Source organism: Phyllobates terribilis, unplaced genomic scaffold (genome assembly GCF_046119375.1).
Source record: "Phyllobates terribilis strain yellow unplaced genomic scaffold, ASM4611937v1 Scaffold_4__5_contigs__length_816908805, whole genome shotgun sequence".
Taxonomy (NCBI): Eukaryota; Metazoa; Chordata; class Amphibia; order Anura; family Dendrobatidae; genus Phyllobates; species Phyllobates terribilis.
The window spans coordinates 175,020,439-175,047,162 of record NW_027362764.1 but is presented as its reverse complement, the minus strand read 5'-3'; the positions used below and the strand labels follow the sequence as shown (position 1 = coordinate 175,047,162).

Below are 26,724 nucleotides of genomic sequence, written 5' to 3'. Positions count from 1 at the left end.
GTGTATATACATTACATACAGATGTAAGTATACTGTGTGTATATACCATATACAGATTTAAGTATACTGTGTGTATATACTATATACAGATGTAAGTATTCTGTGTGTATATACCATATACAGATGTAAGTATTCTGTGTGTATATACCATATACAGATGTAAGTATTCTGTGTGTATATACTATATACAGATGTAAGTATACTGTGTGTATATACTATATACAGATGTAAGTATTTTGTGTGTATACACCATATACAGATGTAAGTATTCTGTGTGTATATACCATATACAGATGTAAGTATTCTGTGTGTATACACCATATACAGATGTAAGTATTCTGTGTGTATATACCATATACAGATGTAAGTATTCTGTGTGTATATACCATATACAGATTTAAGTATACTGTGTGTATATACTATATACAGATGTAAGTATTCTGTGTGTATATACCATATACAGATGTAAGTATTCTGTGTGTATATACCATATACAGATGTAAGTATTCTGTGTGTATATACCATATACAGATGTAAGTATACTGTGTGTATATACTATATACAGATGTAAGTATTCTGTGTGTATACACCATATACAGATGTAAGTATTCTGTGTGTATATACCATATACAGATGTAAGTATTCTGTGTGTATACACCATATACAGATGTAAGTATTCTGTGTGTATATACCATATACAGATGTAAGTATTCTGTGTATATACCATATACAGATGTAAGTATACTGTGTGTATATACTATATACAGATGTAAGTATTCTGTGTGTATATACCATATACAGATGTAAGTATTCTGTGTGTATATACCATATACAGATGTAAGTATTCTGTGTGTATATACCATATACAGATGTAAGTATTCTGTGTGTATATACTATATACAGATGTAAGTATTCTGTGTGTATATACCATATACAGATGTAAGTATTCTGTGTGTATATACCATATACAGATGTAAGCATACTGTGTGTATATACTATATACAAATGTAAGTATTCTGTGTGTATATACCATATACAGATGTAAGCATACGGTGTGTATATACTATATACAGATGTAAGTATACTGTGTGTATATACTATATAGATGTAAGTATTCTGTGTGTATATACCATATACAGATGTAAGTATACTGTGTGTATATACTATATACAGATGTAAGTATACTGTGTGTATATACTATATAGATGTAAGTATTCTGTGTGTATATACCATATACAGATGTAAGCATACTGTGTGTATATACTATATACAGATGTAAGTATTCTGTGTGTATATACTACATACAAATGTGCACATTCTGTGTGTATATATATAATATACAGAGGTGAACATACTGTGTATATACTATATACAAATGTAAGCATACTGTGTATATACATTTTATACATATGTGCACATACTGTGTATATACATTACATACAGATGTAAGTATACTGTGTGTATATACCATATACAGATTTAAGTATACTGTGTGTATATACTATATACAGATGTAAGTATTCTGTGTGTATATACCATATACAGATGTAAGTATTCTGTGTGTATATACCATATACAGATGTAAGTATTCTGTGTGTATATACTATATACAGATGTAAGTATACTGTGTGTATATACTATATACAGATGTAAGTATTTTGTGTGTATACACCATATACAGATGTAAGTATTCTGTGTGTATATACCATATACAGATGTAAGTATTCTGTGTGTATACACCATATACAGATGTAAGTATTCTGTGTGTATATACCATATACAGATGTAAGTATTCTGTGTGTATATACCATATACAGATTTAAGTATACTGTGTGTATATACTATATACAGATGTAAGTATTCTGTGTGTATATACCATATACAGATGTAAGTATTCTGTGTGTATATACCATATACAGATGTAAGTATTCTGTGTGTATATACCATATACAGATGTAAGTATACTGTGTGTATATACTATATACAGATGTAAGTATTCTGTGTGTATACACCATATACAGATGTAAGTATTCTGTGTGTATATACCATATACAGATGTAAGTATTCTGTGTGTATACACCATATACAGATGTAAGTATTCTGTGTGTATATACCATATACAGATGTAAGTATTCTGTGTATATACCATATACAGATGTAAGTATACTGTGTGTATATACTATATACAGATGTAAGTATTCTGTGTGTATATACCATATACAGATGTAAGTATTCTGTGTGTATATACCATATACAGATGTAAGTATTCTGTGTGTATATACCATATACAGATGTAAGTATTCTGTGTGTATATACCATATACAGATGTAAGTATTCTGTGTGTATATACTATATACAGATGTAAGTATTCTGTGTGTATATACCATATACAGATGTAAGTATTCTGTGTGTATATACCATATACAGATGTAAGCATACTGTGTGTATATACTATATACAAATGTAAGTATTCTGTGTGTATATACCATATACAGATGTAAGCATACGGTGTGTATATACTATATACAGATGTAAGTATACTGTGTGTATATACTATATAGATGTAAGTATTCTGTGTGTATATACCATATACAGATGTAAGTATACTGTGTGTATATACTATATACAGATGTAAGTATACTGTGTGTATATACTATATAGATGTAAGTATTCTGTGTGTATATACCATATACAGATGTAAGCATACTGTGTGTATATACTATATACAGATGTAAGTATTCTGTGTGTATATACTACATACAAATGTGCACATTCTGTGTGTATATATATAATATACAGAGGTGAACATACTGTGTATATACTATATACAAATGTAAGCATACTGTGTATATACATTTTATACATATGTGCACATACTGTGTATATACATTACATACAGATGTAAGTATACTGTGTGTATATACTATATACAGGACGTATACACACACGTGAGAACACCAGCCTACATATGCCCCAGCCCCAGCCCCGCTCTCGGCCGCGATACACTGTACGCTCTCACTTCCGGCATTCTGCTCTGCAGCGGAGAAACTGCTTGACCCTCTTCGGCCACTGTAGAAGCTCAGTCGCAAAGGCTGCTGGGATTTGTAGTTTGCTGCTCTTCCTAGTGTCTCCCTGTCATGGCTGCTTCCAGTTAGGTACTGTGCTTTTCCTCATTTCTAATGGCACTTGTGTGTTGCTTTGTACAGTACACCGTTCAGGTGGTGGTGCAGGGGAGACCGGGGCTGTGTACACGTGTGTGGTACAGATGCTGGGGTCCTGGGGGAGTGTCAGGCAAGTGACCACTACAGTGTGTGCCCTGCCATGTACGTGCCCTTATGTACAGACAGATGCCGGTCAAGCAGAGGTTTATGGAGGTGACAGTCATATGATGGAGGACGTGCAGTGAGGGTCGTGCTGCTGCCAGGACTGGGCTTTACAGCTCTGCCCATGTGTATCACAGCTGTCCTCATCACACAGGAGCTGGGGGTCTGATTTGATGGGGAGTGGGTGATGAGGGGCAACGGTGCATTATTACACATGTGAAGAGATAATGTCACAGAAAAGCTCAGCTCATCACTTATGACAGTGTAGTTCCTTATGTACCAAAGCCCCAAAACCAGCCGCGAGACTGGACGACCGCATAACCAGCCACGAGACAGAGCGACCACAAAACCAGCCGCGAGACAGGGCGACCCCGAAACCAGCCGCGAGACAGGACGACCCCGAAACCAGCCGCGAGACAGGACGACCGCATAACCAGCCACGAGACAGAGCGACCACAAAACCAGCCGCGAGACAGGGCGACCCCGAAACCAGCCGCGAGACAGGGTGACCCCGAAATCAGCCGCGAGACAGGGCGACCCTGAAACCAGCTGCGAGACATGGTCGACCCTGAAACCAGCCGTGAGACAGGGCAACCCCAAAACCAGCCGCGAGACAGGGCGACCCTGAAACCAGCCGCGAGACATGGTCGACCCCGAAACCAGCCGTGAGACAGGGCAACCCCAAAACCAGCCGCTAGACAGGGTGACCAGGAAACCAGCCGCGAGACAGGGCGACCCCGAAACCAGCCGCGAGACAGGGCGACCCCGAAACCAGCCGCGAGACAGGGTGACCAGGAAACCAGCCGCGAGACAGGGCGACCCCGAAACCAGCCGTGAGACAGGGCGACCCCGAAACCAGCCGCTAGACAGGGCGACCCCGAAACCAGCCGCGAGACAGGGCGACCCCGAAACCAGCCGCGAGACAGGGCGACCCCGAAACCAGCCGCGAGACAGGGCGACCCCGAAACCAGCCGCGAGACAGGGCGACCCCGAAACCAGCCGCGAGACAGGGCGACCCCGAAACCAGCCACGAGACAGGGCGACCCCAAAACCAGCCGCTAGACAGGGTGACCAGGAAACCAGCCGCGAGACAGGACGACCGCAGAACCAGCCGCGAGACAGGGCGACCCCGAAACCAGCCGCGAGACAGGGCGACCCTGAAACCAGCCACGAGACAGGGTGACCAGGAAACCAGCCGCGAGACAGGACGACCGCAGAACCAGCCGCGAGACAGGGCGACCCCGAAACCAGCCGCGAGACAGGGCGACCCCGAAACCAGCCGCGAGACAGGGCGACCCCGAAACCAGCCGCGAGACAGGGCGACCCCGAAACCAGCCGCGAGACAGGGCGACCCCGAAACCAGCCACGAGACAGGGCGACCCCGAAACCAGCCACGAGACAGGGCGACCCCGAAACCAGCCACGAGACAGGGCGACCCCGAAACCAGCCCCAAGACAGGGCGACCCCGAAACCAGCCGCTAGACAGGGTGACCAGGAAACCAGCCGCGAGACAGGACGACCGCAGAACCAGCCACGAGACAGAGCGACCGCAAAACCAGCCCCGAGACAGGGCGACCAGGAAACCAGCCGCGAGACAGGGCGACCCCAAAACCAGCCGCTAGACAGGGCGACCCCAAAACCAGCCGCTAGACAGGGTGACCAGGAAACCAGCCGCTAGACAGGGTGACCAGGAAACCAGCCGCGAGACAGGACGACCGCAGAACCAGCCCCGAGACAGGGCGACCCCGAAACCATCCGCGAGACAGGGCGACCCCGAAACCATCCGCGAGACAGGGCGACCCCGAAACCATCCGCGAGACAGGGCGACCCCGAAACCAGCCGCGAGACAGGGCGACCCCGAAACCAGCCGCGAGACAGGGCGACCCCGAAACCAGCCGCGAGACATGGTCGACCCCGAAACCAGCCGTGAGACAGGGCGACCCCGAAACCAGCCACGAGACAGGGCGACCCCGAAACCAGCCACGAGACAGGACGACCAGGAAACCAGCCACGAGACAGAGCGACCACAGAACCAGCCCCGAGACAGCGCGACCGCAAAACCAGCCGCGAGACACGGCGACCAGGAAACCAGCCGCGAGACAGGACGACCAGGAAACTAGCCATGAGACAGGGTGACCAGGAAACCAGCCGCGAGACAGGGCGACCGCAGAACCAGCCCCGAGACAGAGCGACCACAGAACCAGCCCTGAGACACGGCGACCAGGAAACCAGCTGCGAGACAGGGTGACCCCGAAACCAGCCGCGAGACAGGGCAACCACAGAACCAGTCCCGAGACAGGGCGACCGCAAAACCAGCCCCGAGACAGGGCGACTACGGAACCAGCCATGAGACGGTAACCGCGGAACCAGCCTTGAGACAGGGCGACCGCGGAACCAGCCATGAGACAGGGCGCTCATAATACATAATTATTATTATAGCGCCATTTATTCCATGTCGCGTTACATCCAACTGTATTCAAAACGTATTATAATCCACATGGAGCCAGTGTGTATGGACCTGACAACTGGCTGCCCGACTAGCTGTGTCCTAATATACAGACCTGACACCTGGCTACCAGACTGACTGTGTCCTAATATACAGACCAGGCTGCCGGACTAGCTATATCCTAACATACGTACCTGACACCTGGCTGCTGGACTACCTGTGTCCTAATATACGGACTTGACACCTGGCTGCCAGACTAGCTGTGTGTCCTAATATACAGACCTGACACCTGGCTGCCTGACTAGCTGTGTGTCCTAATATACGGACCTGACACTTGGCTGCCGGACTAGCTGTGTCCTAATATACGGACCTGACACCTGGCTACCAGACTAGCTGTGTCCTAATATATGGACCTGACACCTGGCTGCCAGACTAGCTGTGTCCTAATATACGGACTTGACACCTGGCTGCCAGACTAGCTGTGTCCTAATATACGGACCTGACACCTGGCTACCAGACTAGCTGTGTCCTAATATACGGACCTGACACCTGGCTGTTGGACTTGCTGTGTTCTAATATCCGGACCTGACACCTGGCTGCCAGACTAGCTGTGTCCTAATATACGGCGCTTTTTATACCCACGCAGTAAAACCTGCGACGTGCGCTGTAGACAGGTATTCCCATTCACATGAATGGTCAGCTTGTTGCCAGCAGATTTTAAACATTTTTTATGTGGATTTTGGTACAGAAACCGTTTCAAGATATTGTGTGTGAATATAACCCTAATAAATTCAGCTGCTGTGAGGATTCTTAATGCCGCATGCCAATTCCTGTGCAGATTGGTCACGGGTTTATTGTACATATTTTTCTCTATTGAATTCTACTTAGAAGAAGAACTCTGCCTTTTCTTCATAGATTTGTGCAGGAAAATCCTCAGGTACTGGTTTAAAATAAAAGCGGTGTACTCACTTTAATAATCTGCTGTCGCTCTCATTATGAGGATTGCCTGCTCCCTGCTACCTTGTATGCAGATGTCATTGCAGGACACCGACACTGGTCAGAATCGATATGGGAGCAGCTTAAAGGGGTTATCTAGAACAATATATTACTGGCTTAAGAACTAACAGGCAGTTGCCAACTACCTGCATATTGCGCCCGGAGCTGATCTCTGTTGGCACAGAGTGGTCATAGAGCGTTCCTACCGGCGAGTTAGCAGCTTCTGCTGAAGTCACTTTGACAGAGCAGCGACTTCTCTTCCGCCCTGTTCATAGGATGTGACTGTTGATGTCATGCTGATTGACATCAAGCTTCCCACTACCTAACAGCGGGGAGCCAGCTGTCAATCCGAATGGCGTCGGCAGTCACGCCCCGTCGACAGACCAGTCCAGAAGAAGAAGAGCTGCTCTGTTGACGTGGAGCTCCTGAATAGCTGACAGGACTGGTCAGTGACTGCTCTGAGCCGGTTCTGGGTAGAACAGGCAGGTAGTTGCTTTTGTTAGCAATTACCTGCCTGTTAGTAAAAGAAAATATAACTTTCCTGGAAAACCCCTTTAAGATCAGGTAGCAGTCTACTCCTCTTTTAAAGGTAAGCAGTCAGAAGGATTTTGCTAACCAAACTACAGCAGTGTCATGTTGGGGCTGCTGCACTGATTAAATTGATAACTGAGGTGAAGAAATTCATCTTGTGGTTCTTGTGTAATCATTATTTGCAGTTCTGAGTTAATGATATGCCGGTGCTCCGGGGCAGGACTGTAGACAGGTCTTATCATAGTGCTCTAGGCCAGATCAGCAAATTAAGATCTGCCTACAGGCCGGCCTGAAGCACAAGGATGTTCCTCATCACAGAGACAGATAGGGGCAGCCTGTGGGCAGGTGTTTTCTTGCTGATCTGGCCTACAGCACCAGGATAAGATCCTGCCTACAGTCCGGCCCCGGAGCACCGGCATATCATTAACTCAGAACTGCAAACACTGAATACACAAGAACCACAAGACTGATTTCTTCACCTCATGTATCAAATTAATCAGTGCAGCAGCCCCAACATGACACTGCCTGTAGTTTGCTTAGCAAAATCTTACTGACAGGTTCCCTTTAAGCAGATTCTGAGCAGATTTCCTTTCAGATTTGCTGTGTAAATTTTTTGCAGCAAATCCAATACATGTGATTCTATTTGAATGGTGCCCTTAGTTGTTGCTTATACATCATAAATGACATCCTGGATGTATTCTCCCAGTGTCTGCTGTGGACTTGTGATCAGAGCTGCTGACTTCCTCTTCTTCAGCGTTTGTCACCACAATTTCCTGCCTGCTGCACTGTTATAAATGGTATTGGAGGGACAATTAATACTTCCGGCCATATCACAGATCGTTGTTATACAGATAGCCTACCGTGTGCTCATATTGTACCTCCATTTACCTCTACATTGGCACAAACTTGAATTTCTCTCATGGATCCATATGTGGCGTGTCCCATCACCTGCCATGTTCGTCCATAGCAGCCATACAGCTGAGTACAGTGTAAGTTACCAGTGTAACTATGGGATGGTCATTTGAACTTAATGTTCCTAAATACACTCTGTGTGCAATGAAGGTGACATAGAGGTATATGGCCAAGAAGGCCGCTGTGGAGGCGTGGGTAGTGATGTTGTAAGTATGAACCTTGCCTCCTTGCTTTTCCATGGGTGTGGAACGGGCCGGTGATAATGACATTGGTGTTGTATACATTCAGCCTTCACCGCAGCCATTTTTAACATGAATAGAACAGGTCACTGATATGAACGAGGCAACAGAGCAGGAGTCGCATTAATTACACATTTTCCATTGTTTTGTGTCTATTGCTCCTATGCAGACTCCTGTATTTTCATAGTAAAGGACTATAAACGAACCCTGTGGAGTCTGGTCCTGCAGACACTCTCTTCTATATGTCATTTGCTTCCTCCCCTGCCCAGGAGTTGTGTTATGATCAAACCATATTTCTGCACTGTCAGACACAGCCATTATACAGTACACAGCGCGGGCACATTTATAAGATTATCTCCCCACAGGAACATTATTTTTAATCACATTCAATTGTAAAAACTATTATTATTCCAAGATGTATTGATTAAATTGAACTTTTGTTCATGGGAAAACCCCTTTAAGTTTTGTCTAGGCAATCCTCCACCATATTGCCATAACGTTTATTTTATAATTGTTCTCTCTCGTGCAGGGCTGTGGGGTCGGTAAGCCGAACCTCCGACTCCTCAATTTCCATGACTTTGGGCTCCGACTACACGACTCCGACTCCACAGCCCTGCTCTCGTGTGGGGGTCCTATTCCCAAATCAGTGGCAGTATCAGGTCTATACAAGAATGTGGTCGTCCCCATGTAGCTAAAGAAAGGCTTCATTATGGTGGTTAGAGGGGCTTCCCGGCATTGCACTCCAATAATTGAACAACAATGGCCTGTCCTATTGATAATATCGAAAGGCTTTTAATGTTTTGCTCCTACATAATTCCTGCTCACTTCCTATATATCACAGACTGTGTGTTTGTGTGTGTGTGTGTGTGTATATATATATATATATTATACATATACAGTACAGACCAAAAGTTTGGACACACCTTCTCATTTAAAGATTTTTCTGTATTTTCTTGACTATGAAAATTGTACATTCACACTGAAGGCATCAAAACTATGAGTTAACACATGTGGAATTATATACTTAACAAAAAATTTGAAACAACTGAAAATATGTCTTATATTCTAGGTTCTTCAAAGTAGCCACCTTTTGCTTTGATGACTGCTTTGCACACTCTTGGCATTCTCTTGATGAGCTTCAAGAGGTAGTCACCGGAAATGGTCTTTCAACAATCTTGAAGGAGTTCCCAGAGATGCTTAGCACTTGTTGACCCTTTTGCCTTTACTCTGCGGTCCAGCTCACCCCAAACCATCTCGATTGGGTTCAGGTCTGGTGACTGTGGAGGCCAGGTCATCTGGCGTAGCACCCCATCTCTCTCGTTCTTGGTCAAATAGCCCTTACACAGCCTGGAGGTGTGTTTGGGATCATTGTCCTGTTGAAAAATAAATGATGGTCCAACTAAACGCAAACCGGATGGAATAGCATGCCACTGCAAGATGCTGTGGTAGCCATGCTGGTTCAGTATGCCTTCAATTTTGAATAAATCCCCAACAGTGTCACCAGCAAAGCACCCCCACACCATCACACCTCCTCCTCCATGCTTCACGGTGGGAACCAGGCATGTAGAGTCCATCCGTTCACCTTTTCTGCGTCGCACGAAGACACGGTGGTTGGAACCAAAGATCTCAAATTTGGACTCATCAGACCAAAGCACAGATTTTCACTGGTCTAATGTCCATTCCTTGTGTTCTTTAGCCCAAACAAGTCTCTTCTGCTTGTTGCCTGTCCTTAGCAGTGGTTTCCTAGCAGCTATTTTACCATGAAGGCCTGCTGCACAAAGTCTCCTCTTAACAGTTGTTGAAGAGATGTGTCTGCTGCTAGAACTCTGTGTGGCATTGACCTGGTCTCTAATCTGAGCTGCTGTTAACCTGCGATTTCTGAGGCTGGTGACTCGGATAAACATCCTCAGAAGCAGAGGTGACTCTTGGTCTTCCTTTCCTGGGGCGATCCTCATGTGAGCCAGTTTCTTTGTAGCGCTTGATGGTTTTTGCAACTGCACTTGGGGACACTTTCAAAGTTTTCCCAATTTTTCGGACTGACTGACCTTCATTTCTTAAAGTAATGATGGCCACTCGTTTTTCTTTACTTAGATGCTTTTTTCTTGCCATAATACAAATTCTAACAGTCTATTCAGCAGGACCATCAGCTGTGTATCCACCAGACTTCTGCACAACACAACTGATGTTCCCAACCCCATTTATAAGGCAAGAAATCCCACTTATTAAGCCTGACAGGGCACACCTGTGAAGTGAAAACCATTTCCGGTGACTACCTCTTGAAGCTCATCAAGAGAATGCCAAGAGTGTGCAAAGCAGTCATCAAAGCAAAAGGTGGCTACTTTGAAGAACCTAGAATATAAGACATATTTTGTGTCATAAGACATGACTTTTGTGTTTTCATTGGCTGTAAGCCATAATCATCATCATTAACAGAAATAAACACGTGAAATAGATCACTCTGTTGATAATGACTCTACATTATGAGTTTCACTTTTTGTATTGAAGAACTGAAATAAATTAACTTTTTGATGATATTAGTGAGATGCACCTGCGTATATATACAGTGCAGACCAAAAGTTTGGACACACCTTCTCATTTAAAGATTTTTCTGTATTTTCATGACTATGAAAATTGTACATTCACACTGAAGGCATCAAAACTATGAATTAACACATGTGGAATTATATACTTAACAAAAAAGTGTGAAACAACTGAAAATATGTCTTATATTCTAGGTTCTTTAAAGTAGCCACCTTTTGCTTTGATGACTGCTTTGCACGCTCTTGGCATTCTCTTGATGAGCTTCAAGAGGTAGTCACCGGAAATGGTTTTCACTTCACAGGTGTGCCCTGTCAGGTTTAACAAGTGGGATTTCTTGCCTTATAAATAGGGTTGGGACCATCAGTTGTGTTGTGCAGAACTCTGGTGGATACACAGCTGTTAGTCCTACTGAATAGACTGTTAGCTGCTTTTTTCTTGCCATAATACAAATTCTAAGTAAAGAAAAACGAGTGGCCATCATTACTTTAAGAAATGAAGGTCAGTCAGTCCAAAAAATTGGGCAAACTTTGAAAGTGTCCCAAAGTGCAGTTGCAAAAACCATCACGCGCTACAAAGAAACTGGCTCACATGAGGACCGCCCCAGGAAAGGAAGACCAAGAGTCACCTCTGCTTCTGAGGATAAGTTTATCCGAGTCACCAGCCTCAGAAATCGCAGGTTAACAGCAGCTCAGATTAGAGACCAGGTCAATGCCACACAGAGTTCTAGCAGCAGACACATCTCTTCAACAACTGTTGAGAGGAGACTTTGTGCAGCAGGCCTTCATGGTAAAATAGCTGCTAGGAAACCACTGCTAAGGACAGGCAACAAGCAGAAGAGACTTGTTTGGGCTAAAGAACACAAGGAATGGACATTAGACCAGTGGAAATCTGTGCTTTGGTCTGATGAGTCCAAATTTGAGATCTTTGGTTCCAACCACCGTGTCTTTGTGCGACGCAGAAAAGGTGAACGGATGAACTCTACATGCCTGGTTCCCACCGTGAAGCATGGAGGAGGAGGTGTGATGGTGTGGGGGTGCTTTGCTGGTGACACTGTTGGGGATTTATTCAAAATTGAAGGCATACTGAACCAGCATGGCTACCACAGCATCTTGCAGCTGCATGCTATTCCATCCAGTTTGCGTTTAGTTGGACCATCATTTATTTTTCAACAGGACAATGACCCCAAACACTCCTCCAGGCTGTGTAAGGGCTATTTGACCAAGAAGGAGAGTGATGGGGTGCTACGCCAGATGATCTGGCCTCCACAGTCACCAGACCTGAACCCAATCGAGATGGTTTGGGGTGAGCTGGACCGCAGAGTGAAGGCAAAAGGGCCAACAAGTGCTAAGCATCTCTGGGAACTCCTTCAAGATGGTTGGAAGACCATTTCCGGTGACTACCTCTTGAAGCTCATCAAGAGAATGCCAAGAGTGTGCAAAGCAGTCATCAAAGCAAAAGGTGGCTACTTTGAAGAACCTAGAATATAAGACATATTTTCAGTTGTTTCACACTTTTTTGTTAAGTATATAATTCCACATGTGTTAATTCATAGTTTTGATGCCTTCAGTGTGAATGTACAATTTTCATAGTCATGAAAATACAGAAAAATCTTTAAATGAGAAGGTGTGTCCAAACTTTTGGTCTGTACTGTATATTTGCGAAGCAGCACAAAAAATACTATAGTATGGTTGCAAAGCTTTTTGGACATACGGTATGCCCTTTTAGTCCAATATGATATAAATAGAAAAATAAGCAGCTCTCCTAATAATGTGAAAAAGGGAAAGGACTTTTTTTTGATTGGATGGATAGACATGTTAATGATATGCAAATGACGAAGCAATAGAATCAAAATTTTCAAACCATCTCGATTTATTCAGTATCAAGTATGATTGCCATGCACAGAAAAACACGCACCATGGCTGCTATCATTGAGGTTATTAATAGTTGTCTGAGGAATGTTCTGCCATGTTTAAGGCAAGATCCGCTTCTGGCAGCTCCTTTTTCAATTGCTGACCAATGGTGTCCTAGATGTGCTCTATGAGAGACAAGTCCGGAGAAACTGCCAGACATGGTAGCACGAGCAACATGCGGCCTGGTGTTGTGTTGAAAAACGGCCAAGACTTAAGCCTGTGTATTTCCTCATATGGCATCATACTCATTACTGAATAAATCTAGATGTTTTGAAAATGTTCTTTCCATTTGTTCATCCTTTTCTTATCATTAACACGTCTATCAATCCATATTTCCACGACTTTTCCTATTTGGTGTTGTAACTTCAATGTTGAGGAAAGTATATAACCGAGTGAAGCCTCACCCTACAGCGTGACATGAATAAATGTGCTTAATGGGCAGCAAAATTACAGATAAGGTTCAATGTTGAGAAGTGTAAGATGTAGCCATATTTGGGTGAGTAAAGAACTGTAGGCAGGGCGGGTGTAACTGTAGAGAATAAACCAAACTGTATCCCTCAATGCCAGTCAGCAGAATCAAAAGCAAACAAGACAATGTTCTGTATTAGTAATGTCAAGTCACGGCCACTGGAGAAGAAAGTGTTGTTTGACCCCTTTATAAAGCATTGGTGGGAATCTTGAGTATTCAGTCCCGTTTTGGGCAATAGTGCACAGTTCAATATGTTTGCATGAATATCCAGAGTTCTGTTACAAGAGTCAGACATTGACTCACAGAGTAGCTACCTCCTGTAGATGGCACTAGAGAGACAGCGATCTTGGTCCATGAGGAGATCATGGCCCAGGAAGCATTGCCTCGCCCATATGTCCCCCTTCGTCAGCTGGCAGTCCCCACACTGAGACACAGTGCCCCCTAAACCTCCATCAAAAGTTTCTCACATAGCCAGCCAGGTGCCTTGCTTCTTCATTGAGGAGAGCTTATTTACATACCCTTTTCCCAGAAAAGCCTAGAAGTCTCCACAAAGAGAAGCAGTATCCCCTAGACCTATTACAAATTCTGCAAGGATTACTTTAAAGAGGTTGTCCACTACTTTTTCCTTAGGATAGGTCATCAATATCTGATTGGCCGGGGCTGACACCTGGAACCCCCGCAGATCAGCTATTATTAGTGTTGGCGGCTGCAAGCCGGAAGTAGTTACTTGCAAAACTTGGCCGTCTACTTGTAGTGGTCGCCGTAGGATACTGCACATCCGCCTCCTATTGATTTGAATAGGAGGTGGATATGTAGTACCCTCCGGCTGCCACTACCAGAAGACAGCCGTCTCCGCAAGTATTACTGGCCAGCGGTCGCTGCCAACACCGATTGCAGCAGATCGGCAGGACCCCGGCCGATCAGACATTGATGACCTCTCCTAAGGATAGGCCATCATTGTAAAAGTAATGGACAACCTCGCACCAGTCCGTTGTCCAGAAGTGACCTACTCTCATTAGGTAATTTTCTGCTTTTCTCTCCCAGTCATCAGCCGCGGGGATGATTGCTCCATTGCTGGGTATCTGCCTCTGTTTTTGTCTCTCTGTGCCACCGACATCCGTGTTTAGGAGGCTTCACATGTGACACAGTTGTCTCCCCTCTGCTTTGCTGATTGCCTCATTTTTTGTGATTCTTTACCTGCCGGATGAGGGAAGCGAGTGATGGCTGACAAGTTTTTCACCTGATGTTTTTGAATTTTCAATGCGGTTTTGAAAATGAGTGTTCTTCCGGATTCAGTAATTGCAAGTGATTATAATTACTGATTATACTGATTATGAGTGATTTGTTTTTGGAATGATGATATCTTTAAGGTGTTTTATAGTTTGGTGTTTCATTGATTTTTTTTCTTCTTCCTGGGGGTGAATTGACAAGGAAGATGCAGTTGACATAGATTTGATTTTTAAATGCCTGGATCACGCATGACAAGTAGCTGCCTCAGTGCTGTAGTAAGCATCTGATGAGTGTATGGAGCATTGGCTATCCAGGTGTACAACTTCTACTACTACTCCTCATCTCCAAATCTGAGGAATTATAACTATTCCCACAACATAGACATAGGGACGCTTCCTCTTCTCATGTGACACCATGTGATTTTTGACTGTTGTTTCTAGTCACGAGCTGAAAACTCACATTCCGAGCAGCAGCATGTGATTTTACAATGTTGGAAGGAAATCCAGATGATTCTCATTTTTTCTGCTGTCAGTGAATGGGGTTTGTTAATGACTGCACGTTTCTGTAGTGCACTCATTTTTGTGGGACTTCACGTTTGCAGAAGTTCAGTTTCTTTTCAAATGTTTTACTGTACATCTCAGGTCATTATAAATCAGTGCAAAGCATGTTTTTAAACCATAATTATATTCATATTTTTGGTCTTAAATGATTATTCCTCATTCATGTACATGTACTATCTGTAATTTTCCAATTTAGAACACGTACCCTTTATAGTCTATGGAGCTGTTCACACTTTCGGAGACATGTCCGTTTTGGATCCGAGTCACAGATCAAAATTACAAACACAAGTCTGTCATACCACAAAATCACTTATGAAACTCTGATGGTAAAAACCGCCACACTGATGACCCGTCAATCCGAAACACAGTTCTGGTCTCTGGTGTATAAGAAAGACATAGCTGAACTAGAGAGGGTGCAGAGAAGAGCGACCAAGGTTATTAGAGGACTGGGGGGTCTGCAATACCAAGACAGGTTATTACACTTGGGGTTATTTACTGTGGAAAAACGAAGGCTTAGGGGTGATCTTATTACTATGTACAAGTATATGAGGGGACAGTACAAAGACCTTTCTGCTGATCTTTTTACTCTGAGGACAGAGACGGGGACAAGGGGGCATCTTCTACGTCTGGAGGAAAGAAGGTTTAATCATAATCACAGACGGGGATTCTTTACTGTAAGAGCAGTGAGAGTATGGAACTCTCTGCCGCATGATGTTGTAATGAGTGATTCACTGTTAAAATTTAAGAAGGGCATGGATGCCTTTCTTGAAAAGTATAATTACAGGTTATATATACTAGATTCCATGATAGGGCGTTGATCCAGGGAACTAGTCTGATTGTCGTATGGAGTCAGGAAGTAATTTTTTTCCTCAATGTGAAGCTTAGTGTTTGCCGCATGTTTTTTTTTTGCCTTCCTCTGGATCAACATGTTAGGCTATGGGCTGAACTAGATGGACTTAGTCTTCCTTCAACCTTAAAAACTATGTTACTGATAAAACTCGGACCGTTTTTTAACGTGCAAGAAAAATCACTGACTTCCGAATTATGTCCTTAGTTTCAACATTATTGAAGGCGTTGTCCACTACTCGGACAACCCCTTCTCAATCCCTATGTTTTCTCCTTGTAAAATAATAACACCAATACTCACCTCCGGTGCGAGCATTCCAGCGGTGTCGGCACTGGCTCTGCCGGGGATCACGTAGTGTCAGAGTAGTGGACAAACTAATTAATGGTTAGAATTACCAAGTGCTGGTAAAAACAATAAACTTTGCAATTTACCTCTTATTAAAAATTCTCTCCATTCCCAAGAAAATGAGCAGTACTTCCAAGCTATTTTAATTAGAGCTCGAAAGCCCTGGTCTAAAGCTGGACAGATAACTAGGTTCGGACAGCTTTAAAGTCACTGCATTCATTTGATGCAGAAGAGACAAAGCTCTGACCAAAAGCACAGAAATGCTGCAGAGATAAAGATCTGACCAGGAGCACAGAGATGTTGCACAGACAAAGCTCTGACCAGGAGCACAGAGATGTTGCACAGACAAAGCTCTGACCAGGAGCACAGAGATGTTGCACAGACAAAGCTCTGACCAGGAGCACAGAGATGTTGCACAGACAAAGCTCTGACCAGGAGCACAGAGATGTTGCACAGACAAAGCTCTGACCAGGAGCACAGAGATGTTGCACAGACAAAGCTCTGGCCAAGATAGCAGAGATGCTGAAGAGACAAAGAGCACACAGTTTGGGCCAGTGGTCATATCATGCCACTGGTCAGAACTGTCAGTCTACGGTATCGCACCGCCCCCTTGGTAAGTACAGAGACAGGAGCGTTTGGCTCCTGTAGATGAGAAAACCCCTTTACGACCTTTAACATACCCATAAGTCATGGTCAAATAGGGGTTCCCGACCTTTGACATATGGGTACGTTCATGGCAATCATGCGGGGCACACAAGCTGTGCCCGCGCGATCGCCGAGTTAAGTCGAGACCCGGCTGTCATTGCTAGGAACCGTATCTGCACTTATCCAGGCATTTTAACCCCCTCAATATCGATCACAGCATTTAGAAGGCTGGTTGAGAGAGGGTCGCAGCATTTAGAATGCTGGTTAAGAGAGAGGGCTCCTTCTGCCTTCCGATCGGTGCCACCGCCGGGACCTCATCGTGAGGTCCTGATCATTGCCAGGGCAACTTGAGGTCATCATGACGACCTCCGGGTCAGCCAGCTGCAGCAAGCCTGTTAGACTATTCCAGGAGCATGGTCTAAGAGGCTTCTGTCAGTGCAGCCACATATTTATTTAGTCCCATAAAGGGACTAAATAAATTGTAAAAATATTTTTTAAAAACAACAAAATAAAGAACAAAAGAAAAAAATATTATACCAATAAATACACATATTTATGTAAAAAAAGAAACAATAGTACACATATTTGGTATCGCCACGTCTGGAATGTCCCGACCGATAAAACTGTCACACTAATTAACAGGGCTATGGAGTCGGTATGAAATGGACTGACTCCATCTCCTAAAATATATAATAAATTGGGTACAGTAGTACAATGCAGGATGTGCTGTAAATGTTTTCATAAGAATTTGGGAAAGTTATGAAATGTCCTATAAATGTCTGTTCTGTTCCCGATCTAAGGATCTCGGCCTTTAGTTGAGATGAATCTGTGCTGCACTTTATGTACACGCTCAGTAGTGAGGCCGGGCTGTGGAGTCGGGAGTTAGGGAGATTGAGGCGTTGGAGTCGGTGGTTTGGCTTACCAACTCCACAGCGCTGGCCACAACAGTGTCACTTCACCCGCTGATACTAGCTGACATTGCGGGAAAGAGACCGCTGCGGAAGAGCCAGATCTGCAATCCTCTCAGGTGATGTCTTGCATGTTAATATCAGGAAAGCTCCAGCTCCTAATAAACAGAAAACCATTATACGTTTATCAGGAAATTGCTTTTCGAGCCATTCCCCATCCTAACGTTCACATAGCTTTTCGGTAACATCCCGTCTTTTAATTTTTAGAGATCTTGTAGAATCCATAGTGCCGCCATCCAAGTGTCATTTATTATTGTTGACCAAAATCAAGACCAAAGTTTTAGTTTTGCAAATTTGGCATTTTTGTTGATTTAGAAACTATTCTAATGCAATATACATGATGAAGATACAATTCTGCTCTCTGCATCAATTTGTTGACTAGATGCTATTGATGAGTGTAAATTACTCTGGATTCATACTTTATTACCTATTGATTGTATAAAGCTTTATTCTTTAATAAAATGAAGTCTTCTTTTAAATTATATTGTTTTCTACGTGTCTATTCCAGATTTTTTTTTCACATTATCTTTTTGCAATGATGCAAGTATTGAACAATTCAAATCTTGCAACGTTTCATTTTTTTGAGTACTGGGGTGGGGCTTTTTTTTTTAATTATTTTTAAGTAAAATATAAATATTGCTAAAATGACATATGTGCCATAGTAACAGTGTTATAGAGAAATAATCATTTTTAAATTAATTTTTATTATTGTTTCATCATTTCTAATATATGAATATGGCTTTGGCTCTGTCCCAATTTTTGCCAGATAAATGACCATGCATACTTTAATAGGAAATGAAGGTGCTGGGCCCTCCAGCATACCTGTTGTGGGGGTCCCATAAACTGTTTGCTCCTTGGTTATTTTCATACGACCTATACTGTGGATATGCTATAAAATTATTTTCTTTAATAGTAGCGGAGCCGCAGCATCTGACAGCGGTCAGTAAACAGTGTATTAAGCTGGGGGGTTCTGTTCTGTACACATTTTACATCCAGGGGTAAAAACAGCTGATCAGCGGGGGTGCCAGTTCACAGACCCCCAACATTGTTATTTTTATGACCTATCCAAAGGATATCAGTGTAAAAGTAGTGGGCAAACCCTTTAAGGGTGACATGGCTGAGCTTCTGGAGCACATATAGCAGATTCCTAGTTCTTTGTCTGAATTGCGCTCTGTAGAGCTCTCTGTGTCCTTGTAGGTCAAGAGCATTATCTGCCTTATTTAGTGGGGATTTAAACAGGGCCTGGATGCAGTTCTTGATGCAATATAAGCATTTATTAAAAAAAGCCCTCGCTCCTCATATTTAACCCATTACGAACAAGTGCAAGCTGTTTTCTTCAACTGACACCTGTCTGTAGCTGAGATAAATCTCAGCAATTTAACCCCTAAATGCCTCAGTTAAAGAATTTTCTATCATTTTTTTCAACTATAGGTATTAAAGGGAATCTGTCACCAGGTTTTTGCTACATCATTTAGAGCAGCATAATGTAGGAAAAGAGACCCTGATTCCAGTGATATACCATATAGTTTACCGGGTGCAGCAACAATGTCTATAGACAGTGAACTGCTTATCACAGGAACGGGTGTGGTCGGACCACTTGGCACAAGGGAGCTAGTCTGTACAGTGATAATCTCTTGGTGATAAAACATTCATTGTATGGAAACAACAGCACTCAGCCTAATAAATGACACATCCCTGGAATCTGTGTCTCAGCCCCTACATAGTACTGCTACTCCCCTGCAATGTAATTGTGTGTTGCTGATGAGTAGTTATGACATTTGAGAGCCTAATGAAAGCCCCTAGGATTACCATTTTAATTCTCTCTATTAAGCCCTGCCATGCATCTTACTATAATAACACTGATAGGACAATACATTGCAATAAAGAGGTATTTATCCAGGAGATAGATGGAGCTATCACTTAAGAACTGGGAAGGGTGCAATAGAGCATGCCGAGGAAACTTCTCAGAAAGGAATGGTCACTAGTTACCTGTGAGGATGCAGGTATTAAGGAGAATCTGTCACCAGGTTTTTGCTATCCGATCTGAAAGCAGCATGATGTAGGGGCAGAGACTCTAAGTATAGCGATGTGTCACTTACCGGGCTGCCTGCTGTCTTTTTGATAAAATCCCTGTTTTCTCTACTGTAAGGCTATGTGCCCACGATGCAGAAATGAAGCAGAAAATTTCTGCAGCATTTCTGCATCTCCCTGGCAGAAAAAAACGCATGCAGATTGTGCATGCGTTTTTCCTGCAGAATACATGCGGATCCACATGCGGGTTCACATGCGTTTCCGCATGCAGATTGACAAGCGCTTTCCAGGCGATAGCATCACTTGGAAAGTGCTTGACAACTAGGTCACACTATATAAATCCATGCAAACAGCATGGATTTATACAGTGTGAACCGTAAAAATGAAAACAAATAAAGCTATACTCACCCCCGAGGCCCCGGCGTGTGCTGCAGCGCTGCTTCCTGGCTGGTTCCCGGCTGCCGGCATATCGCGAGACAGAGCGGTGAAGGGCCTGCGGTCACATGACTGTGACGTCACCGAAGGTCCTTCAGCGCTGCTGGCATTCAGAGAGAAGACGCCGGACAGGTGAGTATAAACTTTATTTGTTATTTTATACTTTTTTTACAGGTACAATGGTATCCAGGTCTGGATGAGAGTCTCCTCTCCTCCAGAACTGGGTACCATCCGCACATAGAGACGCATAGAAGCCGCTTGTAAAAATGTACAGTCGCGGTTTCTATGCGTCTCAATGCAAGTCAATGGCGGGAGTTCCGCTGCGCTTCCGCAAAATTAAATGACATGCTGCGGATTTTTGTACGCAGCATAAACGCTGCGGAAAAATCCGCAGCATGTGCATAGAACATGCGGAATCCCCTTGGGGACCATGGGGTGCGGATTACCTAGCGTTTTACAAGCGTTTCCGCTGTGGAAATTCCGCAGCATAAACGCTTGAAAAACGCTACGTGGGCACACAGCCTGAATCTAGCAGTTCTCTGAATGCTGAGCTCTGTATAACTCCGCCCACACCACTGATTGGCAGGATCCTGCCCATGTACATTGTACAGATATACACAGCTCATGGATGTGGAGGACTACCTGGTAGCAGGATTACTAGTCCTATAGTAATAATCTCATGCTGATAAAACAGAGATATTACCAAAATTACAGCTAGCAGCCACGTAAGTGATAAATCGCTGGGATCAAGGTCTCTGTCTCTAAATTATGCTGCTCTCAGATTAATTGGAAAAAACCTGGTGACAGATTCCCTTTAATATACAGTAAAGTAACGGAAGATATTAAAACATATTTTCATGTACAATAGGGGAGAACATATCACCAGGTCAAAAGTGGCCAGTTTTGCTCTTATTTTCTTCTCTCTGCTCCTCGTATTATTGAGCTTTTTTGTTTTGTTTTTTAATCCGCCATCAGTTGCAGAGACATGGGCCTTATTGTTTAGTGCTAATTCTCATGATCTTTACCAAGAGCTGTGGCTCACAGATTAATAATGTAGAGCAGCCTAAAGACACATCTCTAGAGGATCCTGTCAGCCGCGGCACCATAGTAAAAAACATAAAATTTGCACTAAATAAAACATCCCTGGAACTGTTTTGCGGATTAAAAAAAAACATTTTACTCAGAGGAGCAAATGGAATAAAATAAGAGCAAAACTGACCACACGTGACCTGGTGACGGATGCTCTTTAAAGGAGTTGTCCACTTTTCTTCATTTTAATAAATGTGTTGGGGACATAATTTAGTGGCACTTACTAATATATCAGTATTACAGGTTCTCCTCCTGCACTCGTAATAAAGTCTTCTGCTCAGACAGCACAGTGTCCTGTTCTGAAAATGGCCGCTGGTGGAGGAGCATGTGACCAGATCAGTCCATCAGCCTCCTCTGGTTGAGAAACACCTCACATAGAAAATCTGTTTTTCTATTGGAGGAGGCTGAGGGACGAGTCTGGAGACATGCTCCCCCAGAAGCCATTTTGATAACAGAAAAGCATGCAGTCTGTGAGGAATAGGGCACTAACAAGTGTAGGAGAACCTGTAAAACTTCTATATTAGTAAGTGCCAGAAAATCATGTCCCCAACACATTTGTTAAAATAAAGATAGGGCCTCATTCATAAAGACCGACGTTGTTCAAGCGAGTCTTGATGAGGAGATGTGCTGGAGCCAGACACTCCTGATTCATGAGGAGGCGTATGCTTCTTCATGAATCAGCAGCGTCGGACGAGTGACGTACACCTCTCTGTGCACCACAAATCATATTCCAGTCCCTGTTGGAGTAAGATTTGTGCCGTAGTGAACTTGACGCTCGTCATGAATTTGACAAGTGGCGGTCGACACCCCCCCGTCCTGTCCCAGCTCCATTCACTATCTCGGAGCTGGGTGAAAATGGCGTGAAAATGCCAAAAGTCTCAAAATTTCAGCGCAGCCTCCAGTTGCACCAAAATTAAGTGATTTTTCAAAGCTTTTTACGCCAGCATAATAGCTTTGTAATCTTCTGTTATGTTATTACTTTTCTTGGTACGAAATGCAATAGTTTAAAGGGGTTGTCCACTACTCAGACAACCCTTTTCAACCACAATATTTTCCCTTATAGAGTAAAAAGACCTTATACTCCCCTCCAGTGCTTTTCCAGGGACATCGATATCAAGTCTCCTGGTGCTAGCATGACATTATGTCAGGTGAGCCCTGCGGCTAATCAGTGGCTGCTAATGGCCCGCTTCACTCTCACTTCAGTTTCGGGCGAAACTGACATCCCTGAGGAAGTGAGAGTGGCTTCTGTTCTCAGACCTCCTCCACGTGTCAGTTACATCAAAAGGAAATGAGAGTGAGGTGACCCATTAAGAGCCACTGATTGGCTGCAGGGCTCACCTGTCATAACAATGTCACGTTAGCCCTAGGGGCCCCAACATCGCTGGAACGGTGCCAGCACCAGAGATGAGTAGAAGGTGTTTTTACTCTACATGGGGGAATATAGTAATGGGGAAGAGGTTGTCCGAGCAGTGCACAACACATCCTGTGATGAAGGTCTTATCAATATATTGCTCAGAAATATAGACGTAGGCAGAAAGAACACCTAGTAAATACACGTGTAGCCTAAAACCAGTTTAGTAATTAAGAATAGTTTTTGTGACATTTAAGAGTAAATTCATTGTGGAGAGCATTAGTTACTCTGGAGGCTTAATCCAACTCTGCGCACAGAGACATTGACAGATAGCCGCTACTAGCCTCATTTCATTTGCACAGCGAGGCATCCTGCCCAAAGTTTGGATGCTCAGCCAAAACAAATACAAAGCCTATAGCTAAGCAAGCATCTTATTTTTTTATTTATTTTTTTTTACTTTTATTTCATTCCCGAGAGGCATGTGATACTTGTTAACTAAAAGTTAACCAAGTGTTACATGTTAATTTTGTCCTTATCCGTTTTTCTCTTTACATCTGAATTGGTGCCAGGTTGCACAGATTGTATGTCAAATTAAATGCAGAAAACAGGGCTCAGTCTGCTATCGCGTTTCACCGAAATACTCCATAAGAGTAGCCCGACTGCAGACAATCAAAAAAAAAACCTCGCAATTGTTATTTTGATTGTTAGGATTATTATTAACAGAGAGAAGAATTGAAAGCAGACATTCAACATTCAGGAGCTGTTTCCTATAAAGAGACCGAAACGCGCTGCCAAAGATTTGACGGAGCTATTCCCCCTCCACCTGTGGCAATAATTTTTAAGTGTTCAAAATGGCAACAAGACTGTATAACGTTACAAACTGCTAATGATGTGTTTACTGCAACCAATTTATATTTAAGGTGCAGCTTATATCACGGTGATAGGCTCCTGTATCTTAATTCATTTCCCTTACACAGCTATCCATCATAAAAGCCTGTCTAGCCTCGCAGAGCATTTCCCAGCACGTCTGACATCTGCAGGATATACATTTATGCAGCCCTTTCAACACGTTTTTTTTCGGCTACTGGACCCTGGAATAAACAGAGTTAAAAATGTATGCTTCCTTCGACATTTGCTTACTACTTCACAATTTCCTTTATATTGCAGAATTATTTATTTGCTGGTTTATTTATGTATTTCATTATTTATTTGATTATTTAGTAAATTATTTATCTGATGAATTATTAATACTTTTTCATGATGTGCTTTAAATTATTTATCCCTTAATTTTGAGTTTATTGCTTTTAGATGTTGCCTTGCCACTAACTAGTTTTTAGTGATTTTATTTTTTTTTTATACTTGCTTATTGAAATTTAACCTTTTTCCTGCCACAAGGTCTGTAAAAGAAGTTGTTTTTTTCTTTTTTTTAATCTTTAAGAAGACTGTTTGACAAGTTTTGATAGTTCAGGATAATCCTGTGCAAAAACATAAGAAACATTTCTTATTATTTTTGAGACATTTTAGGGAATTTAAATGTTAAACAACGCTGCACATTAGTTATAAAATTGTCAGTTATGTTGGAATTGCATTGTTTTTTTTTTTTTTTTTTCTATATGTTTGAAGTTTTATTAAAGTTACTCTTGAAACAGAAGCGCTCACCAAACACATCGGAGGCAATTCATCAAAGCTTTTACACTAGAATACTGGATTCTGCGACTTTTTGGCATGTTCACACCAATTTAAAGGGAACCTGTCTCGTCCTAGCTACTATCTACACTGCCCCCATTGCTTTGTTAGTGATGCAATGTGCATCACTAACAGGCTTTTTTCATTAAAATCGGTGGTAGTATAATGATGATATAACTTTATATACACTTTGTCCTACCTGCTTTTATTCAGTCATAGGGGTGTGATTCTCTCATCCAGTCATTGCTGGTGCCGCCCATGTATTTGAATACTGCTCCCGGCAGGGTCGCGTCTACATCGGAGGTGATTTTTTGTTCTCCTCATTTTAGCCACCGATCTAGACGCTTCACTGCTGAGGAGACTGGATCGGAGTTCCTTGAGTGAGGGCCTCAGTAATCCCCTCCAATGTAGACAGTTCAGCACTGACACCACTAGATCGGAGTTGCTGGAGTGAGAGCCTCAGTAATCCCCTCCAATGTAGACAGTTCAGCACTGACACCACTAGATCGGAGTTGCTGAAGTGAGGGCCTCAGTAATCCCCTCCGATGTAGACAGTTCAGCACTGACACCACTAGATCGGAGTTGCTGGAGTGAGAGCCTCAGTAATCCCCTCCAATGTAGACAGTTCAGCACTGACACCACTAGATCGGAGTTGCTGGAGTGAGGGCCTCGGTAATCCCCTCCGATGTAGACAGTTCAGCACTGACACCACTAGATTGGAGTTGCTGGAGTGAGAGCCTCAGTAATCCCCTCCGATGTAGACAGTTCAGCACTGACACGACTAGATCGGAGTTGCTGGAGTGAGGGCCTCGGTAATCTCCTCCGATGTAGACAGTTCAGCACTGACACCACTAGATTGGAGTTGCTAGAGTGAGGGCCTCAGTAATCCCCTCCGATGTAGACAGTTCAGCACTGACACCACTAGATCGTACTTGCTGGAGTGAGGGCCTCAGTAATCCCCTCCGATGTAGACAGTTCAGCACTGACACCACTAGATCGTACTTGCTGGAGTGAGGGCCTCAGTAATCCCCTCCGATGTAGACAGTTCAGCACTGACACCACTAGATCGTACTTGCTGGAGTGAGGGCCTCAGTAATCCCCTCCGATGTAGACAGTTCAGCACTGACACCACTAGATCGGAGTTGGTGGAGTGAGGGCCTCAGTAATCCCCTCCGATGTAGACAGTTCAGCACTGACACCACTAGATCGGAGTTGCTAGAGTGAGGGCCTCGGTAATCCCCTCCGATGTAGACAGTTCAGCACTGACACCACTAGATTGGAGTTGCTAGAGTGAGGGCCTCGGTAATCCCCTCCGATGTAGACAGTTCAGCACTGACACCACTAGATCGGAGTTGCTGGAGTGAGAGCCTCAGTAATCCCCTCCAATGTAGGCAGTTCAGCACTGACACCACTAGATCGGAGTTGCTGGAGTGAGGGCCTCGGTAATCCCCTCCGATGTAGACAGTTCAGCACTGACACCACTAGATTGGAGTTGCTGGAGTGAGAGCCTCAGTAATCCCCTCTGATGTAGACAGTTCAGCACTGACACCACTAGATCGGAGTTGCTGGAGTGAGGGCCTCGGTAATCTCCGATGTAGACAGTTCAGCACTGACACCACTAGATCGGAGTTGCTGGAGTGAGGGCCTCGGTAATCTCCTCCGATGTAGACAGTTCAGCACTGACACCACTAGATTGGAGTTGCTGGAGTGAGAGCCTCAGTAATCCCCTCCGATGTAGACAGTTCAGCACTGACACTACTAGATCGGAGTTGCTAGAGTGAGGGCCTCAGTAATCCACTCCGATGTAGACAGTTCAGCACTGACACCACTAGATCGTACTTGCTGGAGTGAGGGCCTCAGTAATCCCCTCCGATGTAGACAGTTCAGCACTGACACCACTAGATCGGAGTTGCTAGAGTGAGGGCCTCGGTAATCCCCTCCGATGTAGACAGTTCAGCACTGACACCACTAGATCGGGGCTGATTCCAGGATCCTCATACTCACTGCTGTCTTGTCGCCTCTTCTGGCTTTTTATTGTTTTTCTTATGCTTTTTTATGCAATTGCTCATGTTTTTAATGGAGCAAACATCACAAGTCAAAAATGATTTTCTTACACTGTTATAGAATTTATGTATTTTTACACGGTTATATATTTTATGGATTTGGGCAA

General features: G+C 43.6%; 1 protein-coding gene across 6 annotated transcripts in view; it reads left to right on the top strand.

The window, feature by feature from the left end:
* Positions 1–3,032: 3,032 nt before the first annotated feature.
* Positions 3,033–26,724, top strand: part of TBC1D5 (TBC1 domain family member 5) — a 741,959-nt gene continuing 718,267 nt past the window's right edge. For 3 of the 6 annotated variants that reach the window (XM_073677953.1, XM_073677948.1, XM_073677951.1), the window contains exon 1: positions 3,033–3,155. The gene's annotated coding sequence lies outside the window, so the exon portion shown is untranslated. The remainder of the gene's footprint in view (positions 3,156–26,724) is intronic. The other 3 variants (XM_073677950.1, XM_073677947.1, XM_073677949.1) reach the window with 1 other exon arrangement.